Source organism: Somniosus microcephalus, chromosome 6 (assembly GCF_052327205.1).
Source record: "Somniosus microcephalus isolate GS21.2 chromosome 6, FLI_Smic_1.0, whole genome shotgun sequence".
NCBI classification, from domain to species: Eukaryota; Metazoa; Chordata; class Chondrichthyes; order Squaliformes; family Somniosidae; genus Somniosus; species Somniosus microcephalus.
The window spans coordinates 113,218,553-113,239,130 of NC_140992.1; the positions used below are offsets into that span (position 1 = coordinate 113,218,553).

At 52.9% G+C, this 20,578-nt stretch overlaps 1 pseudogene across 1 annotated transcript in view; it reads left to right on the forward strand.

Annotated features, from left to right (window-relative positions):
• The window catches only part of LOC147116004 (NACHT, LRR and PYD domains-containing protein 3-like), a 110,757-nt pseudogene that overhangs the window by 26,661 nt on the left and 63,518 nt on the right, over positions 1–20,578 (forward strand). Inside the window, exon 2 of the transcript XR_015078877.1 lies at positions 16,592–16,729. The product of XR_015078877.1 is annotated as an NACHT, LRR and PYD domains-containing protein 3-like (transcript). The remainder of the gene's footprint in view (positions 1–16,591; positions 16,730–20,578) is intronic.

Here is a 20,578-nt window from a genome sequence, read left to right on the forward strand (position 1 = left end):
GTCAGACACTGTCCTTTCACACTCTGAGACTGGGTGGTACAGTGGGTCAGACACTGTCCTTTCACACTCTGCAACTGGGTGGTACAGTGGGTCAGGCACTGTCCTTTCACACTCTGGGACTGGGCGGTACAGTGGGTCAGACACTGTCCTTTCACACTCTGGGACTCGGTGGTACAGTGGGTCAGACACTGCTCTTTCACACTCTGGGACAGGGCGGTACAGTCGGTCAGACACTGTCCTTTCATACTCTGGGACTGGGTGGTACAGTGGGTCAAACACTGGCCTTTCACACTCTGGTACTCGGTGGAACAGTGGGTGAGACACTGTCCTTTCACACTCTGGGACTAGGTGGTACAGTCGGTCAGACACTGTCCTTTCACACTCTGGGATGCGGTGGTGCAGTGGGTCAGACACTGTCCTTTCACACTCTGAGACGGGGTGGTACAGTGGGTCAGCCACTGTCGTTTCACACTCTGGGACTGGGTGGTACAGTGGGTCAGACACTGTCCTTTCACACTCTGGGACTGTGTCGTACAGTGGGTCAAACACTGTCCTTTCCCACTCTGGGACTGGGCGGTACAGTGGGTCAGACACTGTCCTTTCACACTCCGGGACTCGGTGGTACAGTGGGTCAGACACTGCCCTTTCACACTCTGGGACTGGGCGGTACAGTGGGTCAAACACTGGCCTTTCACACTCTGGTACTCGGTGGAACAGTGGGTGAGACGCTGTCCTTTCACACTCTGGGACTGGGTGGTACACTGTGTCAGACACTGTCCTTTCACACTCTGAGACTGGGTGGTATAGTCGGTCAGACACTGTCCTTTCACACTCTGGGATGCGGTGGTGCAGTGGGTCAGACACTGTCCTTTCACACTCTGGTACTCGGTGGAACAGTGGGTGAGACGCTGTCCTTTCACACTCTGGGACTGGGTGGTACACTGTGTCAGACACTGTCCTTTCACACTCTGGGACTGGGTGGTACAGTCGGTCAGACACTGTCCTTTCACACTCTGGGACTGGGTGGTGCGGTGGGTCAGACACTTTCCGTTCACACTCTGGGAATGGGTGGCACCGTGGGTCAGACACTGTCCTTTCACAATCAGGGACTGGGTAGTGCGGTGGGACAGACACTGTCATTTCACACCCTGGGACTGGGTGGTACAGTGGGTCAGACACAGTCCTTTCACACTCTGGGATGCGGTGTTGCAGTGGGTCAGACACTGTCCTTTCATACTCTGGGACTGGGCGGTACAGTGGGTCAGACACTGTCCTTTCACACTCTGGGACTGGGTGGTACAGTGGGTCAGACACTGTCCTGACACACTCTGGGACTGGATAGTACAGTGGGTCAGACACTGTCCTTTCATACTCTGGGACTGGGCGGTACAGTGGGTCAGACACTGTCCTTTCACACTCTGGGACTGGGCGGTACAGTGGGTCAGACACTGTCCTTTCACACTCTGGGACTGGACGGTACAGTGGGTCAGACACTGTCCTTTCACACTCCGGGACTCGGTTGTACAGTGCGTCAGACACTGTCCTTTCACACTCTGAAACTGGGTGGTACAATAGGCCAGACACTGTCATTTCACACTCTGGGACTGGGTGGTGCGGTTGGTCAGACACTGTCCGTTCACACTCTGGGAATGGGTGGTACAGTGGATCAGACTCTGTCCTTTCACACTCTGGGACTGGGTGGTACAGTGGGTCAGACACTGTCCTTTCACACTCTGGGACTGGGTGGTGCGGTGGGTCAGCAACTGTCCGTTCACACTCTGGGAATGGGTGGCACTGTGGGTCAGACACTGTCCTTTCACACTCTGGGACTGGGTGGTACAGTGGGTCAAACACTGTCCTTTCACACTCTGGGACTGGGTGGTACAGTGGGTCAGACACTGTCCTTTCACACTCTGGGACGCGATGGTACAGTGGGTCAGACACTGTCTTTTCACACTCTGGGACTGGGTGGTACAGTGCGTCAGACACTGTTCTTTCCAACTCTGGGACTGGGTGCTACAGTCGGTCAGACACTGTCCATTCACACTCTGGGTCTGGGTGGAACAGTGGGTCAGACTCAGTCCTTTCACACTCTGGGACTGGGTGGTACAGTGGGTCAGACACTGTCCTTTCACACTCTGGGACTGGGTGGTACAGTGGGTCAGGCACTGTCCTTTCACACTCTGGGACTGGGTGGTACAGTGGGTCAGGCACTGTCGTTTCACACCCTGGGACTGGGTGGTACAGTGGGTCAGACACTGTCCTTTCACACGCTGGGACTGGGTGGTACAGTGGGTCAGACACTGTCCTTTCACACTCTGGGACTGGGTGGTACAGTGGGTCAGGCACTGTCCTTTCACACTCTGGGACTGGGTGGTACAGTGGGTCAGGCACTGTCGTTTCACACCCTGGGACTGGGTGGTACAGTAGGTCAGACACTGTCCTTTCACACTCTGGGACTGGGTGGTACATTGGATCAGACACTGTCGTTTCACACCCTGGGACTGGGTGGTACAGTGGGTCAGACACTGTCCTTTCACATTCTGGGACTGGGTGGTACAGTGGGTCAGACACTGTCCTTTCACGCTCTGGGACTGGGTGGTACAGTGGGTCAGACACTGTCATTTCACACCCTGGGACTGGGTGGTACAGTCGGTCAGACACTGTCCTTTCACACTCTGGGATGCGGTGTTGCAGTGGGTCAGACACTGTCCTTTCGTACTCTGGGACTGGGCAGTACAGTGGGTCAGACACTGTCCTTTCACACTCTGGGACTGGGTGGTACAGTGGGTCACACACTGTCCTTTCACACTCTGGGACTGGGTGGTACAGTGGGTCAGACACTGTTCTTTCCAACTCTGGGACTGGGTGCTACAGTCGGCCAGACACTGTCCTTTCACACTCTGGGATGCGGTGTTGCAGTGGGTCAGATACTGTCCATTCACACTCTGGGTCTGGGCGGTACAGTGGGTCAAACACTGTCCTTTCACATTCTGGGACTCGGTGGAACAGTGGGTCAGACTCAGTCCTTTCACACTCTGGGACTAGGTGGTACAGTCGGTCAGGCACTGTCCTTTCACACTCTGGGACTGGGTGGTACAGTGGGTCAGACACTGTCCTTTCCCACTCTGGGACTCGGTGGAACATTGGGAGAGACACTGCCTTTCACACTCTGCGACGGTGCGGTACAGTCGGTCAGACACTGTTCTTTCACACTCTGGGACTTGGTGGCACAGTGGGTCAGACACTGTCCTTTCACACTCTGAGACGGGGTGGTACAGTGGGTCAGGCACTGTCCTTTCACACTCTGGGACTGGGTGTTACAGTAGGTCAGACACTGTCCTTTCTCACTCTGGGACTCGGCGGTACATTGGGTCAGACACTGTCCTTTCATGCTCTGGGACTGGGTGGTACAGTGGGTCAGACACTGTCCTTTCACACTCTGGGACTGGGTGGTACAGTGGGTCAGACACTGTCCTTTCACGCTCTGGGACTGGGTGGTACAGTGGGTCAGACACTGTCAGTTCACACTCTGGGACTGGGAGGTGCGGTGGGTCAAACACTGTCCGTTCACACTCTGGGAATGGGTGGCACCGTGTGTCAGACACTGTCCTTTCACGCTCTGGAACTGGGTGGTACAGTGGGTCAAACACTGTCCTCCTACATTATGGTACTGGGTGGTACAATGGGTCAGACACTACTTTCACACTCTGGGACTGGGTGGTACAGTGGGTCAGACATTGTCCTTTCACACTCTGGGACTGGGTGGTACAGTGGCTCAGACACTGTCCTTTCACACTCTGGGACTGGGTGGTACAGTGGGTCAGACACTGTCCTTTCACACTCTGGGACTGGGTGGTACAGTGGGTCAGAAACTGTCCTTTCACACTCTGGGACTGGGTGGTGCAGTGCGTCAGACACTGACCTTTCACATTCTGGGACTCGGTGGTACAGTGGGTCAGACACTGTCCTTTCACACTCTGGGACTGGGTGGTACAGTGGGTCAGACACTGTCCTTTCACACTCTGGGACTGGGTGGTACAGTGGGTCAGACACTGTCCTTTCACACTCGGACTGGGTAGTACAGTGGGTCAGACACTGTCCTTTCACACTCTGGGACTGGGTGGTACAGTGGGTCAGACACTGTCCTTTCACACTCTGGGACTGGGTAGTACAGTGGGTCACACACTGTCCTTTCACACTACGGGACTGGGTGGTACAGTCGGTCAGACACTGTCCTTTCACACTCTGGGATGCGGTGTTGCAGTGGGTCAGACACTGTCCTTTCATACTCTGGGACTGGGCGGTACAGTGGGTCAAACACTGTCCTTTCACACTCTGGGACTAGGTGGAACTGTGGGTCAGACTCAGTCCTTTCACAAGCTGGGACTGGGTGGTACAGTCGGTCAGACACTGTCCTTTCACACTCTGCAACTGGGTGGTACAGTGGATCAGACACTGTCCTTTCACACTCTGGGACTGGGTGGTACAGTGGGTCAGACACTGTCCTTTCACACTCTGGGACTGGGTGGTACAGTGGGTCAGAAACTGTCCTTTCACACCCTGGGACAGGTTGGTACAGTGGGTCAGACATTGTCCTTTCACATTCTGGGACTGGGTGGTACAGTGGGTCAGACACTGTCCTTTCAAACTCTGGGACTGGGTGGTACAGTGGGTCAGACACTGTCCTTTCACACTCTGTGACTGGGTGGTACAGTCGGTCAGACACTGTCCTTTCACACTCTGTGACTGGGTGGTACAGTCGGTCAGACACTGTCCTTTCACACTCTGCAACTGGGTGGTACAGTGGATCAGACACTGTCCTTTCACACTCTGGGACTGGGTGGTACAGTGGGTCAGACACTGTCCTTTCACACTCTGGGACTGGGTGGTACAGTGGGTCAGAAACTGTCCTTTCACACCCTGGGACAGGTTGGTACAGTGGGTCAGACATTGTCCTTTCACATTCTGGGACTGGGTGGTACAGTGGGTCAGACACTGTCCTTTCACACTCTGGGACTGGGTGGTACAGTGGGTCAGACACTGTCCTCCTACATTATGGTACTGGGTGGTACAATGGGTCAGACACTACTTTCACACTCTGGGACTGGGTGGTGCGGTGGGTCAGAAACTTTCCTTTCACACTCTGGGACTGGGTGGTACAGTGGGTCGGCCACTGTCCTTTCACACTCTGGGACTGGGTGGTACAGTGGGTCAGACAATGTCCTTTCACACTCTGGGACTGGGCGGTACAGTGGGTCAGACACTGTCCTTTCACACTCTGGGACTGGGCGGTACAGTGGGTCAGACACTGTCCTTTCACACTCTGGGACTGGGCGGTACAGTGGGTCAGACACTGTCCTTTCGCACTCTGGGACTGGGCGGTACAGTGGGTCGGCCACTGTCCTTTCACACTCTGGGACTGGGTGGTACAGTGGGTCAGACAATGTCCTTTCACACTCTGGGACTGGGCGGTACAGTGGGTCAGACACTGTCCTTTCACACTCTGGGACTGGGCGGTACAGTGGGTCAGACACTGTCCTTTCACACTCTGGGACTGGGCGGTACAGTGGGTCAGACACTGTCCTTTCACACTCTGGGACTGGGTGGTGCAGTGGGTCAGACACTGTCCTTTCACACTCTGGGACTCGGTGGTACAGTGGGTCAGACGCTGTCCTTTCACACTCTGGGACTGTGTAGTACAGTGGGTCACACACTGTCCTTTCACACTCTGGGACTGGGCGGTACAGTGGGTCAGACACTGTCCTTTCACACTACGGGACTGGATGGTACAGTCGGTCAGACACTGTCCTTTCACACTCTCGCATGCGGTGTTGCAGTGGGTCAGACACTGTCATTTCATACTCTGGGACTGGGTGGTACAGTGGGTCAGACACTGTCGTTTCACACTCTGGGACTGGGTGGTACAGTCAGTCAGACACTGTCCTTTCACACTCTACAACTGGGTGGTACAGTGGGTCAGACACTGTCCTTTCACACTCTGGGACTGGGTGGTACAGTCGGTCAGACACTGTCCTTTCACACTCTGGGATGCGGTGGTGCAGTGGGTCAGACACTGTCCTTTCACACTCTGGGACTGGGCGGTGCATTGGGTCAGACACTGTCCTTTCACGCTCTGGGACTCGGTGGTACAGTGGGTCAGACACTGTGCTTTCACCCTCTGGGATGCGGTGTTGCAGTGGGTCAGACACTGTCCTTTCACACTCTGGGACTGGGCGGTACAGTGGGTCAAACACTGTCCTTTCACACTCTGGGACTCGGTGGAACAGTGGGTCAGACGCAGTCCTTTCACAATCTGGTAATCGGTGGAACATTGGGAGAGACACTGCCCTTTCACACTCTGCGACGGTGCGGTACAGTCGGTCAGACACTGTTCTTTCACACTCTGGGACTCGGTGGTACAGTGGGTCAGACACTGTCCTTTCACACTCTGGGACTGTGTAGTACAGTGGGTCACACACTGTCCTTTCACACTCTGGGACTGGGCGGTACAGTGGGTCAGACACTGTCCTTTCACACTCTGGGACTGGGTGGTACAGTCGGTCAGACACTGTCCTTTCACACTACGGGACTGGGTGGTTCAGTCGGTCAGACACTGTCCTTTCACACTCTCGCATGCGGTGTTGCAGTGGGTCAGACACTGTCATTTCATACTCTGGGACTGGGTGGTACAGTGGGTCAGACACTGTTGTTTCACACTCTGGGACTGGGTGGTACAGTCAGTCAGACACTGTCCTTTCACACTCTACAACTGGGTGGTACAGTGGGTCAGACACTGTCCTTTCACACTCTGGGACTGGGTGGTACAGTCGGTCAGACACTGTCCTTTCACACTCTGGGATGCGGTGGTGCAGTGGGTCAGACACTGTCCTTTCACACTCTGGGACTGGGCGGTGCAGTGGGTCAGACACTGTCCTTTCACGCTCTGGGACTCGGTGGTACAGTGGGTCAGACACTGTGCTTTCACCCTCTGGGATGCGGTGTTGCAGTGGGTCAGACACTGTCCTTCCACACTCTGGGACTGGGTGGTACAGTGGGTCAAACACTGTCCTTTCACATTCTGGGACTCGGTGGAACAGTGGGTCAGACGCAGTCCTTTCACACTCTGGTACTCGGTGGAACAGTCGGTCAGGCACTGTCCTTTCACACTCTGGGGCTGGGTGGTACAGTGGGTCAGACACTGTCCTTTCCCACTCTGGGACTCGGTGGAACATTGGGAGAGACACTGCCCTTTCACACACTGCGACGGTGCGGTACAGTCGGTCAGACACTGTTCTTTCACACTCTGGGACTTGGTGGCACAGTGGGTCAGACATTGTCCTTTCACACTCTGAGACGGGGTGGTACAGTGGGTCAGGCACTGTCGTTTCACACTCTGGGACTGGGTGGTACAGCGGGTCAGACACTGTCCTTTCACGCTCTGTGACTGGGTGGTACAGTCGGTCAGACACTGTCCTTTCACACTCTGTGACTGGGTGGTACAGTCGGTCAGACACTGTCCTTTCACACTCTGCAACTGGGTGGTACAGTGGGTCAGACACTGTCCTTTCACACTCTGGGACTGGGTGGTACAGTCGGTCAGACACTGTCCTTTCACACTCTGGGATGCGGTGGTGCAGTGGGTCAGACACTGTCCTTTCACACTCTGGGACTGGGCGGTGCAGTGGGTCAGACACTGTCCTTTCACGCTCTGGGACTGTGTAGTACAATGGGTAACACACTGTCCTTTCTCACTCTGGGACTCGGCGGTACAGTGGGTCAGACACTGTCCTTTCATGCTCTGGGACTGGGTGGTACAGTGGGTCAGACACTGTCCTTTCACACTCTGGGTCTGGGTGGTACAGTGGGTCAGACACTGTCCTTTCACGCTCTGGACTGGGTGGTACAGTGGGTCAGACACTGTCATTTCACACTCTGGGACTGGGTGGTGCGGTGGGTCAGACACTGTCCGTTCACACTCTGGGAATGGGTGGCACCGTGTGTCAGACACTGTCCTTTCACACTCAGGGACTGGGTGGTGCGGTGGGTCAGACACTGTCCTTTCACGCTCTGGAACTGGGTGGTACAGTGGGTCAGACACTGTCCTCCTACATTATGGTACTGGGTGGTACAATGGGTCAGACACTACTTTCACACTCTGGGACTGGGTGGTGCGGTGGGTCAGACACTGCCCTTTCACACTCTGGGACTGGGTGGTACAGTGGGTCGGCCACTGTCTTTTCACACTCTGGGACTGGGTGGTACAGTTGGTCAGACATTGTCCTTTCACACTCTGGGACTGGGTGGTACAGTGGCTCAGACACTGTCCTTTCACACTCTGGGACTGGGTGGTACAGTGGGTCAGACACTGTCCTTTCACAATCTGGGACTCGGTGAAACATTGGGAGAGACACTGTCCTTTCACACTCTGGGACTGGGTGGTACAGTGGGTCAGACACTGTCCTTTCACACTCTGTGACTGGGTGGTACAGTCGGTCAGACACTGTCCTTTCACACTCTGCAACTGGGTGGTGCAGTGGATCAGACACTGTCCTTTCACACTCTGGGACTGGGTGGTACAGTGGGTCAGACACTGTCCTTTCACACTCTGGCACTGGGTGGTACAATGGATCAGACACTGTCCTTTCGCACTCTGGGACTGGGTGGTACAGTGCGTCAGACACTGTCCTTTCACATTCTGGGACTCGGTGGTACAGTGGGTCAGACACTGTCCTTTCACACTCTGGGACTGGGTGGTGCGGTGGGTCAGACACTGTCCTTTCACACTCTGGGAATGGGTGGTGCAGTGGGTCAGACACTGTCCTTTCACACTCTGGGACTGGGTGGTACAGTGGGTCAGACACTGTCCTTTCACACTCTGGGACTCGGTGGTACAGTGGGTCAGACACTGTCCTTTCACACTCTGGGACTGTGTCGTACAGTGGGTCACACACTGTCCTTTCACGCTCTGGGACTGGGCGGTACAGTGGGTCAGACACTGTCCTTTCACACTCTCGCATGCGGTGTTGCAGTGGGTCAGACACTGTCCTTTCACACTCTGGGACTCGGTGGAACTGTGGGTCAGACACTGTCCTTTCACACTCTGCAACTGGGTGGTACAGTGGGTCAGACACTGTCCTTTCACGCTCTGGGACTGGGTGGTACAGTCGGCCAGACACTGTCCTTTCACACTCTGGGACTGGGTGGTACAGTGGGTCAGACACTGTCCTTTCACACTCTGTGACTGGGTGGTACAGTCGGTCAGACACTGTCCTTTCACACTCTGCAACTGGGTGGTACAGTGGGTCAGACACTGTCCTTTCACGCTCTGGGACTGGGTGGTACAGTCGGCCAGACACTGTCCTTTCACACTCTGGGATGCGGTGGTGCAGTGGGTCAGACACTGTCCTTTCACACTCTGGGAATGGGCGGTACAGTGGGTCAGACACTGTCCTTTCACACTCTGGGACTCGGTGGTACAGTGGGTCAGACACTGTCCTTTCACCCTTTGGGATGCGGTGTTGCAGTGGGTCAGACACTGTCCTTTCACACTCTGGGACTGGGCGGTACAGTGGGTCAAACACTGTCCTTTCACACTCTGGGACTCGGTGGAACAGTGGGTCAGATGCAGTCCTTTCACACTCTGGGACTGGGTGGTACAGTGTGTCAGACACTGTCCTTTCACACTCTGGGACTGGGTGGTACAGTCGGTCAGACACTGTCCTTTCACACTCTGAGACTTGGTGGCACAGTGGGTCAGACACTGTCCTTTCTCACTCTGGGACTGGGCGGTACAGTGGGTCAGAGACTGTCCTTTCACACTCTGGGACTGGGTGGTACAGTAGGTCAGACACTGTCCTTTCACACTCTGGGACTGGGTGGTACATTGGGTCAGACACTGTCATTTCACACTCTGGGACTGGGTGGTGCGGTGGGTTAGACACTGTCCGTTCACACTCTGGGAATGGGTGGTACCGTGGGTCAGACACTGTCCTTTCACACTCAGGGACTGGGTGGTGCGGTGGGTCAGACACTGTCCTTTCACATTCTGGGACTGGGTGGTACAGTGGGTCAGACACTGTCCTTTCACGCTCTGGGACTGGGTGGTACAGTGGGTCAGACACTGTCATTTCACACCCTGGGACTGGGTGGTACAGTCGGTCAGACACTGTCCTTTCACACTCTGGGATGCGGTGTTGCAGTGGGTCAGACACTGTCCTTTCACACTCTGGGACTGGGTAGTACAGTGGGTCACACACTGTCCTTTCACACTCTGGGACTGGCCGGTACAGTGGGTCAGACACTGTTCTTTCCAACTCTGGGACTGGGTGCTACAGTCGGTCAGACACTGTCCTTTCACACTCTGGGACTCGGTGGAACAGTGGGTCAGACTCAGTCCTTTCACACTCTGGGACTGGGTGGAACATTGGGAGAGACACTGTCCTTTCACACTCTGGGACTGGGTGGTACAGTGGGTCAGACACTGTCCTTTCACACTCTGGGACTGGGTGGTACAGTCGGTCAGGCACTGTCCTTTCACACTCTGGGACTGGGTGGTACAGTGGGTCAGACACTGTCCTTTCCCACTCTGGGACTGGGTGGTGCGTTGGGTCAGACACGGTCCGTTCACACTCTGGGAATGGGTGGCACCGTGTGTCAGAGACTGTCCTTTCACACTCAGGGACTGGGTGGTGCGGTGGGTCAGCCACTGTCCTTTCACGCTCTGGGACTGGGTGGTACAGTGGTTCAGACACTGTCCTCCTACATTATGGTACTGCGTGGTACAATGGGTCAGACAGTACTTTCACACTCTGGGACTGGGTGGTGCGGTGGGTCAGACACTGTCCTTTCACACTCTGGGACTGGGTGGTACAGTGGGTCGGCCACTTTCCTTTCACACTCTGGGACTGGGTGGCACAGTGGGTCAGACATTGTCCTTTCACACTCTGGGACTGGGTGGTACAGTGGGGCAGACACTGTCCTTTCACACTCTGGGACTGGGTGGTACAGTGGGTCAGACACTGTCCTTTCACACTCTGAGACTGGGTGGTACAGTGAGTCAGACTCTGTCCTTTCACACTCTGGGACTGGGCGGTACAGTGGGTCAGACACTGTCCTTTCGCACTCAGACTGGGTGGTACAGTGGGTCAGACACTGTCCTTTCACACTCTGGGACTGGGCGGTACAGTGGGTCAGACACTGTCCTTTCGCACTCAGACTGGGTGGTACAGTGCGTCAGACACTGTCCTTTCACACTCTGGGATTCGGTGGTACAGTGGGTCAGACACTGTCCTTTCACACTCTGGGACTGGGTGGTACAGTAGGTCAGACACTGTCCTTTCACAAGCTGGGACTGGGTGGTACAGTGGGTCAGACTCAGTCCTTTCACACTCTGGGACTGGGTAGTACAGCAGGTCACACACGGTCCTTTCACACTCTGGGACTGGGTGGTACGGTGGGTCAGACACTGTCCTTTTATATTCTGGGACTGGGCGGTACAGTGGGTCAGACACTGTCCTTTCACACTCTGGGACTGGGTGGTACAGCAGGTCACACACGGTCCTTTCACACTCTGGGAGTGGGTAGTACAGCAGGTCACACACGGTCCTTTCACACTCTGGGACTGGGTAGTACAGCAGGTCACACACGGTCCTTTCACACTCTGGGACTAGCTGGTACAGTGGGTCAGACACTGTCCTTTCACACTCTGGGTCTGGGTGGTACAGTGGGTCAGACACTGTCCTTTCACACTCTGGGACTGGGTGTACAGTGGGTCAGACACTGTCCTTTCACACTCTGGGACTGGGTGGTACAGTGGGTCAGACACTGTCCTTTCACACTCTGCGACTGGGTGGTACTGTAGGTCAGACACTGTCCTTTCACACTCTGGGACTGGGTGGTGCAGTGGGTCAGACATTGTCCTTTCACACTCTGGGACTGGGTGGTACAGTGGGTCAGAAACTGTCCTCTTATATTCTGGCACTGGGTGCTACATTGGGTCAGACACTGTCCTTTCACACTCTGGGACTGGGTGGTACAGTGGGTCAGACACTGTCCTTTCACACTTTGGGACTGGGTGGTACAGTGGGTCAGACACTGTCCTTTCACACTCTGGGACTGGGTGGTACAGTGGGTCAGACACTGTCATTTCACACTCTGGGACTGGGTGGTACAGAGGGTCAGACACTGTCCTTTCACACTCTGGGACTGTGTGGTACAGTAGGTCAGACACTGTCCTTTCACAGTCTGGGACTGGGTGGTACAGTGTGTCAGACACTGTCCTTTCACACTCTGGGACTGTGTGGTACAGTAGGTCAGACACTGTCCTTTCACACTCTGGGACTGGGTGGTACAGTGGGCCAGACACTGTCATTTCACACTATGGGACTGGGTAGTACAGAGGGTCAGACACTGTCCTTTCACACTCTGGGACTGGGTGGTACAGTGGGTCAGACACTGTCCTTTCACACTCTGGGACTGGGTGGTACAGTGGGTCAGACACTGTCATTTCACACTCTGGGACTGGGTGGTGCAGAGGGTCAGACACTGTCCTTTCACACTCTGGGACTGGGTGGTACAGTGGGTCAGACACTGCCCTTTCACACTCTGGGACTGGGTGGTACAGTAGGTCAGACACTGTCCTTTCACACTCTGGGACTGGGTGGTACAGTGGGTCAGACACTGTCATTTCACACTTTGGGACTGGGTGGTACAGAGGGTCAGACACTGTCCTTTCACACTCTGGGACTGGGTGGTACAGTGGGTCAGACACTGTCCTTTCGCACTCTGGCACTGGATGGTACAGTGGGTCAGACACTGTCCTTTCACACTCTGGGACTGGGTGGTACCGTAGGTCAGACACTGTCCTTTCATACTCTGAGACTGAGTGGTAGAGTGGGTCAGACACTATCCTTTCACACTCTGGGACTAGGTGGCACAGTGGGTCAGACATTGTCCTTTCGCACTCTGGGACTGTGTGGTACAGTAGGTCAGACACTGTCCTTTCACACTCTGGGACTGGGTGGTACAGTAGGTCAGACACTGTCCTTTCACACTCTGGGACTGGGTGGTACAGTGGGTCAGACACTGTCCTTTCACACTCTGGGACTGGGTGGTACAGTGGGTCAGACACTGTCCTTTCGCACTCTGGCACTGGATGGTACAGTGGGTCAGACACTGTCCTTTCACACTCTGGGACTGGCTGGTACAGTGGGTCAGACACTGTCCTTTCACACTCAGGGACTGGGTGGTACAGTGGGTCAGTCAATGCCCTTTCACACTCTGGGACTGGGTGGTACAGTAGGTCAAACACTGTCCTTTCTCACTCTGGGACTCGGTGGATCAGTGGGTCAGACTCTGTCCTTTCACACTCGGGGACTGGATGGTACAGTGGGTCAGACTCTGTCCTTTCACACTCGGGGACTGGATGGTACAGTGGGTCAGACACAGTCCTTTCACACTCTGGGACTGGGTGGTACCGTAGGTCAGACACTGTCCTTTCATACTCTGAGACTGAGTGGTAGAGTGGGTCAGACACTATCCTTTCACACTCTGGGACTAGGTGGCACAGTGGGTCAGACATTGTCCTTTCGCACTCTGGGACTGTGTGGTACAGTAGGTCAGACACTGTCCTTTCACACTCTGGGACTGGGTGGTACAGTAGGTCAGACACTGTCCTTTCACACTCTGGGACTGGGTGGTACAGTAGGTCAGACACTGTCCTTTCACACTCTGGGACTGGGTGGTACAGTGGGTCAGACACTGTCCTTTCACACTCTGGGACTGGGTGGTACAGTGGGTCAGACACTGTCCTTTCGCACTCTGGCACTGGATGGTACAGTGGGTCAGACACTGTCCTTTCACACTCTGGGACTGGCTGGTACAGTGGGTCAGACACTGTCCTTTCACACTCAGGGACTGGGTGGTACAGTGGGTCAGTCAATGCCCTTTCACACTCTGGGACTGGGTGGTACAGTAGGTCAAACACTGTCCTTTCTCACTCTGGGACTCGGTGGATCAGTGGGTCAGACTCTGTCCTTTCACACTCGGGGACTGGATGGTACAGTGGGTCAGACTCTGTCCTTTCACACTCGGGGACTGGATGGTACAGTGGGTCAGACACAGTCCTTTCACACTCTGGGACTGGGTGGTACCGTAGGTCAGACACTGTCCTTTCATACTCTGAGACTGAGTGGTAAAGTGGGTCAGACATTGTCCTTTCTCACGCTGGGCCTGGCTGTTACATTGGGTCAGACACTGTCCTTTCACACTCTGAGACTGGGTGGTACAGTGGGTCAGACACTGTCCTTTCACACTCTGGGACTAGGTGGCACAGTGGGTCAGACATTGTCCTTTCGCACTCTGGGACTGTGTGGTACAGTAGGTCAGACACTGTCCTTTCACACTCTGGGACTGTGCGGTACAGTCGGTCAGACACTGTCCTTGCACACTCTGGGACTGGGTGGTACAGTGTGTCAGACACTGTCCTTTCACACTTTTGGACTGTGTGGTACAGTGGGTCAGACACTGTGTTTTCACTCTTTGGGACTGTGGTACAGTGGGTGAGACACTGTCCTTTCACACTCTGGGACTGGGTGTTACAGTGGGTCAGTCACTGTCCTTTCTCACTCTGGGACTGTGTGGTACAGTGGGTCAGACACTGTCCTTTCACACTCTGGGACTGGGTAGTACAGCAGGTCACACAATGTCCTTTCAAACTCTGGGACTCGGTGGAACACTGGGTCAAACTCTGTCCTTTCATACTCTGGGATTGGGTGGTACAGCAGGTCGGACACTGTCCTTTCACACTCTGGGACTGGATGGTACAGTGGGTCAGACACTGTCCTTTCACACTCTGGGACTGGCTGGTACAGTGGGTCAGACACTGTCCTTTCACACTCTGAGACTGGGTGGTACAGTGGGTCAGACACTGTCCTTTCACACTCTGGGACTGGCTGGTACAGTGGGTCAGACACTGTCCTTTCACACTGGGACTGGGTGGTACAGTGGTTCAGACACTGTCCTTTCACACTCTGGGACTGGGTGGTACATTGGGTCAGACAATGTCCTTTCACACTCTGGGACTGGGTGGTACATTGGGTCAGACACTGTCCTTTCACACTCTGGGACTGGGTGGTACAGAGGGTCAGACACTGTCCTTTCACACTCTGGGACTGGGTGGTACAGTGGGTCAGACACTATCCTTTCACATTCTGGGACTGGGTGGTACAGCAGGTCAGACACTGTCCGTTCACACTCTGGGACTGGGTGGTACAGTGGGTCAGACACTGTCCTTTCACACTCTGGGACTGGGTGGTACAGTAGGTCAAACACTGTCCTTTCTCACTCTGGGACTCGGTGGATCAGTGGGTCAGACTCTGTCCTTTCACACTCTGGGACTGGGTGGTACAGTGGCTCAGACACTGCCTTTCACACTCTGGGACTGGGTGGTACAGTGGGCCAGACACTGTCCTTTCACACTCTGAGACTGAGTGGTAGAGTAGGTCAGACATTGTCCTTTCACACGCTGGGCCTGGGTGTTACATTGGGTCAGACACTGTCCTTTCACACTCTGGGACTGGGTGGTACAGTGGGTCAGACACTGTCCTTTCACACTCTGGGACTGTGTGGTACATTCGGTCAGACACTGTCCTTTCAAACTCTCGGACTGGGTTGTACAGATGGTAAGTCACTGTCCTTGCACACTCTGGGAGTGGGTGGTACAGCAGGTCACACACTGCCCTTTCACACTCTGGGACTCGGTGGTACAGTGGGTCAGACTCTGTCCTTTCACACTCTGGGACTGGCTGGTACAGTGGGTCAGACACTATTCTTTCACACTGGGACTGGGTGGTGCGTTGCATCAGACACTGTCCTTTCACACTCTGGGACTGGGTGGTACAGTGGGTCAGACACTGTGTTTTCACACTCTGGGACAGGGTGGTACAGTGGGTCAGACACTGTGTTTTCACACTCTGAGACTGGGTGGTACAGTGGGTCAGACACTGTTCTTTCACACTCTGGGACTGGGTGGTGCTTTGCATCAGACACTGCCCTTTCACACTCTGGGACTGGGTGGTACATTGGGTCAGACACTGTGTTTTCACACTCTGGGACAGGGTGGTACAGTGGGTCAGACACTGTTTTCACACTCTGGGACTGGGTGGTACAGTGTGTCAGACACTGTTCTTTCACACTCTGCGACTGGGTGGTACAGATGGTCAGTCACTGTCCTTTCACACTCTGGGACTGGGTGGTACAGATGGTCAGTCACTGTCCTTTCACACTCTGGGACTGGGTGGTACAGTGGGTTAGACATTCCCCTTTTTACAGTTTTGTTTGCACAGTATCCGTTTGCACTCTGGGATTGGGAATGTGGGTCCTTGTAGTTATCGGATGAAGATCTGGTGCTGTGGTGCCCCTCAATTGTCAACTCAGTCACAAATGAAAAGTAGTCGCAGAGCTATCAGACAGCGGCTGGCACCTATGAAACAGTACCCAGCTAGAGTTAGGAACTATAAGGGTAGTATTAGAAGCTGCATTGTTAGTTTACAAATTCATCCAATGAGTGTAACTCCTTCCACTCTTCCAGGGAGGAACGAAATGATCAGTTTGTCACTGAATGCAGAAACAGGGAGCAGCATCATCTCGCCAGTTATTGAGAACTCTAACATCAGCTCCATGCCCATCACAATCAACGTGGAGAGTGTTTTCAGGAGCAGCCAGGACGGTAAGATAATATCCACCAGGAGATTCCATGGGCATCAACAACAGGAAAATAAATCATTCTCGTTGGGTTTTATTACATCCCTGTGAAATCATAAGGAAGGTTCCAGAACATTTTTTTTATAGACCTCAAGCTGTGTTTTGCCAGTTTTCACGTCGGGAATGTCCCAGGTGCTATCCCAGGTCTGTGTCGAGTTAGCTGATCTCAGCTGGTAGGGTGCTACTCTTGGCTTTAGCAGGCCTGAACTAAGGAGGGGAATGTTAGATCTGTGATTCTGAGAGTATGATGTTTTTCAATAACCACACGGATGCTGTAACTTAACAATCAACAGGTATTTACTGGAGTAGGGTAGTCTCAAGACTGGGGTACAGAGGCATGCTCAAGGCTTATATACAGGTGTGGTCACTGCCGCTACTACAGTATACAGGAGCTGTAAAAGTAGTTCTCTCTTAAAGGTACATACACTACAGGGAACAATCAACCAGGGTTTCTCCTTCTGATCATTATCCAGTGACTCCCACTGATAAGTGTGTGCGTGTGAGTATATATGTTTTTTGGGAACCCCATTTTATAAATGACATTAAAATCAGAGTCTCCAGTGTAGATTCACCAGGTGCTAACAGAGATGCAAAACTATAGTTATGAGGCGGTACTTGAGAAACTGGGACTAATTCCGCTGGAGCAGAGAAGGCTATGAGGAGATTTATCATACAGTCATAGAATGATACAGCACAGGAGGTCATTTGACCCATCGTGCCTGTGCCAGCTCTTTGAAAGAGCTATTCAATTAGTCCCACTCCCTAGCTCTGTCCTCATAGCCCTGTAAATGTTTTCCCTTCAAGTATTTATCCAATTTCCTTTTGAAACTTACTATTAAATCTCCATCCACCATCCTTTCAGGCAAGACATTCCAGATCACAACAACTCACTGCGTAAAAAAAAAGTCCATATGTCGCCTCTAATTCTTTTACTTATCACCTTAAGTCTGTGTCCTCTGGTTACCACACTTCTGCCACTGGAAACAGTTTCTTCTTATTTACTCTACCAAAGCCGTTCATGATTTTGAACACCTCTATCAAATCTCCTCTTAACCGATAGCAAAATACTGCAGATGCTGGAAATCCGAAATAACAACAGAAAATGCTGGAAAAACTCAGCAGGCCAGGCAACATCCGTGGAGAGAAATTAGAGTCAACGTTTCGGGTCAAAACCCTTTATCAAGATTTTGACCTGAAACGTTGACTCTAATTTCTCTCCACGGATGTTGCCTGGCCTGCTGAGTTTTTCCAGCATTTTCTGATGTTATTTCTCCTCTTAACCTTCTCTGCTCTAAGGAGAACAACCCCAGTTTTTCCAGTCTCTCCATATAACTGAAGTTCCTCATCCCTGGTACCATTCTAGTAAATCTCCTCTGCACCCTTTCTAAAGCCTTGACATCTTTGCTAAAGTGTGGTGCCTAGAATTGAACACAATAGCCCAGCTGAGGCCTAACCAGTGTTTTAGAAAGGTTTAGCATAACGTCCTTGCTTTGTACTCAATACCTCGATTAATAAAGGCAAGGATCCCATATGCTTTCTTTAACGGCCTTCTCTACTTGCCCTGCCATCTTCAAAGATTTGTGGACATACATCCCCAGGCCTCTCCGTTCCTGAACCCCTTTAAAATTGTACCATTTAGTTTATATTCCCTCTCCTCATTCCATCCTACCAAAATGCATCACTTCACACTTCTCTGTATTAAATTGCATCTGCCATTTGTCTGCCCATTTCATTAATCTGTCTATGTGCCCCCTAAAGTTTGTTACTATGCTACTCAATGTTTACTACACTTCCGAGTTTTGTGTCATCTGCAAACTTTGAAATGATGCCCTGTATACCCAAGTCCAGGTCATTAATATATATCAAAAAGAGCAGAGGATTTTAAAAGCATGATGAGGTTTGATAAAATGAATAGGAAAAGATTATTTTCTTTGGTTAGAGTCAGTGACGTGGGGTCTTAAAGTTAGAATTGTCACTGAGGAAGTGGAGCATGTTCTGCACTCATAGTCCCACAACCTTACTTACAACAGAGATTTATCACGGGGTAGTTAAAGCAAGCAGCCATCCCTCTCTCTCTCTGTCTTGGTTGTGATTGGCTTAGTAATTAGGCCTGCAGCTCCATCCCCCACTGGCCTCATACAATGGGGCAGCCATTCTGCAGGGAAGAAATGAAGTGGAGAAAAAAGAAATGAGATGAGACAAGGTGATACAAGTGTTGGACAAACCAGGAAAAATACAGATGGAGAAGAAGGTGGGAGAGGGACAATCTGATGGAGAAAGCAGCGAAGGGGTGCAGTGAATTGCTACTGGCAGGCAGTGAGCTGCTGAATGGGGTTGCCACCTATTCAGTAAGGTATGAGAAGTATTTCTACCTGTGGCACCTGAAAGCAGACATTCACTGGTGGCAACCCTGTACATATGGTAGGCCATCACCGAGTCCATTTCACAAGTTGTGTGGCTTTCCTTGCAAGTTAAATGTCTTCACTACAGCAGAAATATACAATAAACGATAAAACTTTAAAAGGAATCGTAGGAGCAGAGCGACATAGGGTTCAGATAAACAAATCTTTAAAAGATAGAAGGACAAGTTGATAGAGCTGTAAAAAAAAGCATATACTGTATCTAGATATTACAAGGAGGGGTATAGAGAAAGTGGTGGTATTTATACAATGCCTTAGCACCTCCTCAGGATAGCCCAAACACCTTCCATAAGAACATAAGAACATAAGAAATAAGAGCAGGAGTAGGCCATATGGCCCCTCGAGCCTGCTCCGCCATTCAATAAGATCATGGCTGATCATCGACCTCAACTCCACTTTCCCGCCGGATCCCCATATCCCTTGAATCCCCGAGTCCAAACATCTATCTATCTCAGCCTTGAATATACTCAAAGGGCTGGATTTTGTCAATGGGGACGTGATGGAGGTGGGACTCCCACTTTTTGGGTTCTAGTCCCGCCTCCATCGACTTGTGGCCAACCCACGCTATTTTCCCTTGATTGACCTTGTTAAGCCCGCCCAGCGGGCTCAGCAGGCCAATTAAGGGACACCTGGTTACTGGTGACATCAGTGATTGACATTTCATCTGTCAAGAGCTTTTGACAGATGAAAAATCAGCGTTTGACAGCTCTATGAAGCTGTCAAACACTGACAATCTGTCTTCTAACTTGAGTCCTTCTACTCAGACTCAGTTAGAGATCTCTGAAGTGTGGGCTTCCCGACGGCTCCGAACCACGCCAAGTTAGCGAGGCGGACCGTCGGTCTGAAGGGCTTGGAGGGGTCGAGATGTCCGTTGTGCAGGTGAGTGATGGGTGTATGTGTGCAGAGGTAAGTGTGTGAGGTAAGTGTAAAGTGTTTTAATAAGTTTTACTTACCTTTACTTTCTCCTGCAGGCTTCCTTCCTTCAGTTCTCGGGAGTCCCTCAGCTCAGCGGCACAGAAAGCAGAATGGCCGCTGAACTGTCAAAAGCTGCAGCCTTCTGCTTTCTGGTCTGGAGAGATCTCTCACTCACCTGCACAACGGACATCTTGACCCCTCCAAGCCCTTCAGACAGACGGTCCGCCTCGCTAACTTGGCGTGGTTCGGAGCCGTTAGGAAGCCCACACTTCAGGGCTAAAAATAGGGATTAGGCAAAAAACTGCCTGTTAACTATCTGTTAACCGGCAGTTAATTGGCACTAATCACCTTCCCGCCTCGGGGAGGCGGCTCCCAGCACAGGTCGGATACCCGCCTCCTGGGACATTGGCACGGAGGCGGGTTGGGGGCGGGATGGGTTCCTGCCCCCCGATTCTGCAATTTTCCCACCACTCCCGCCT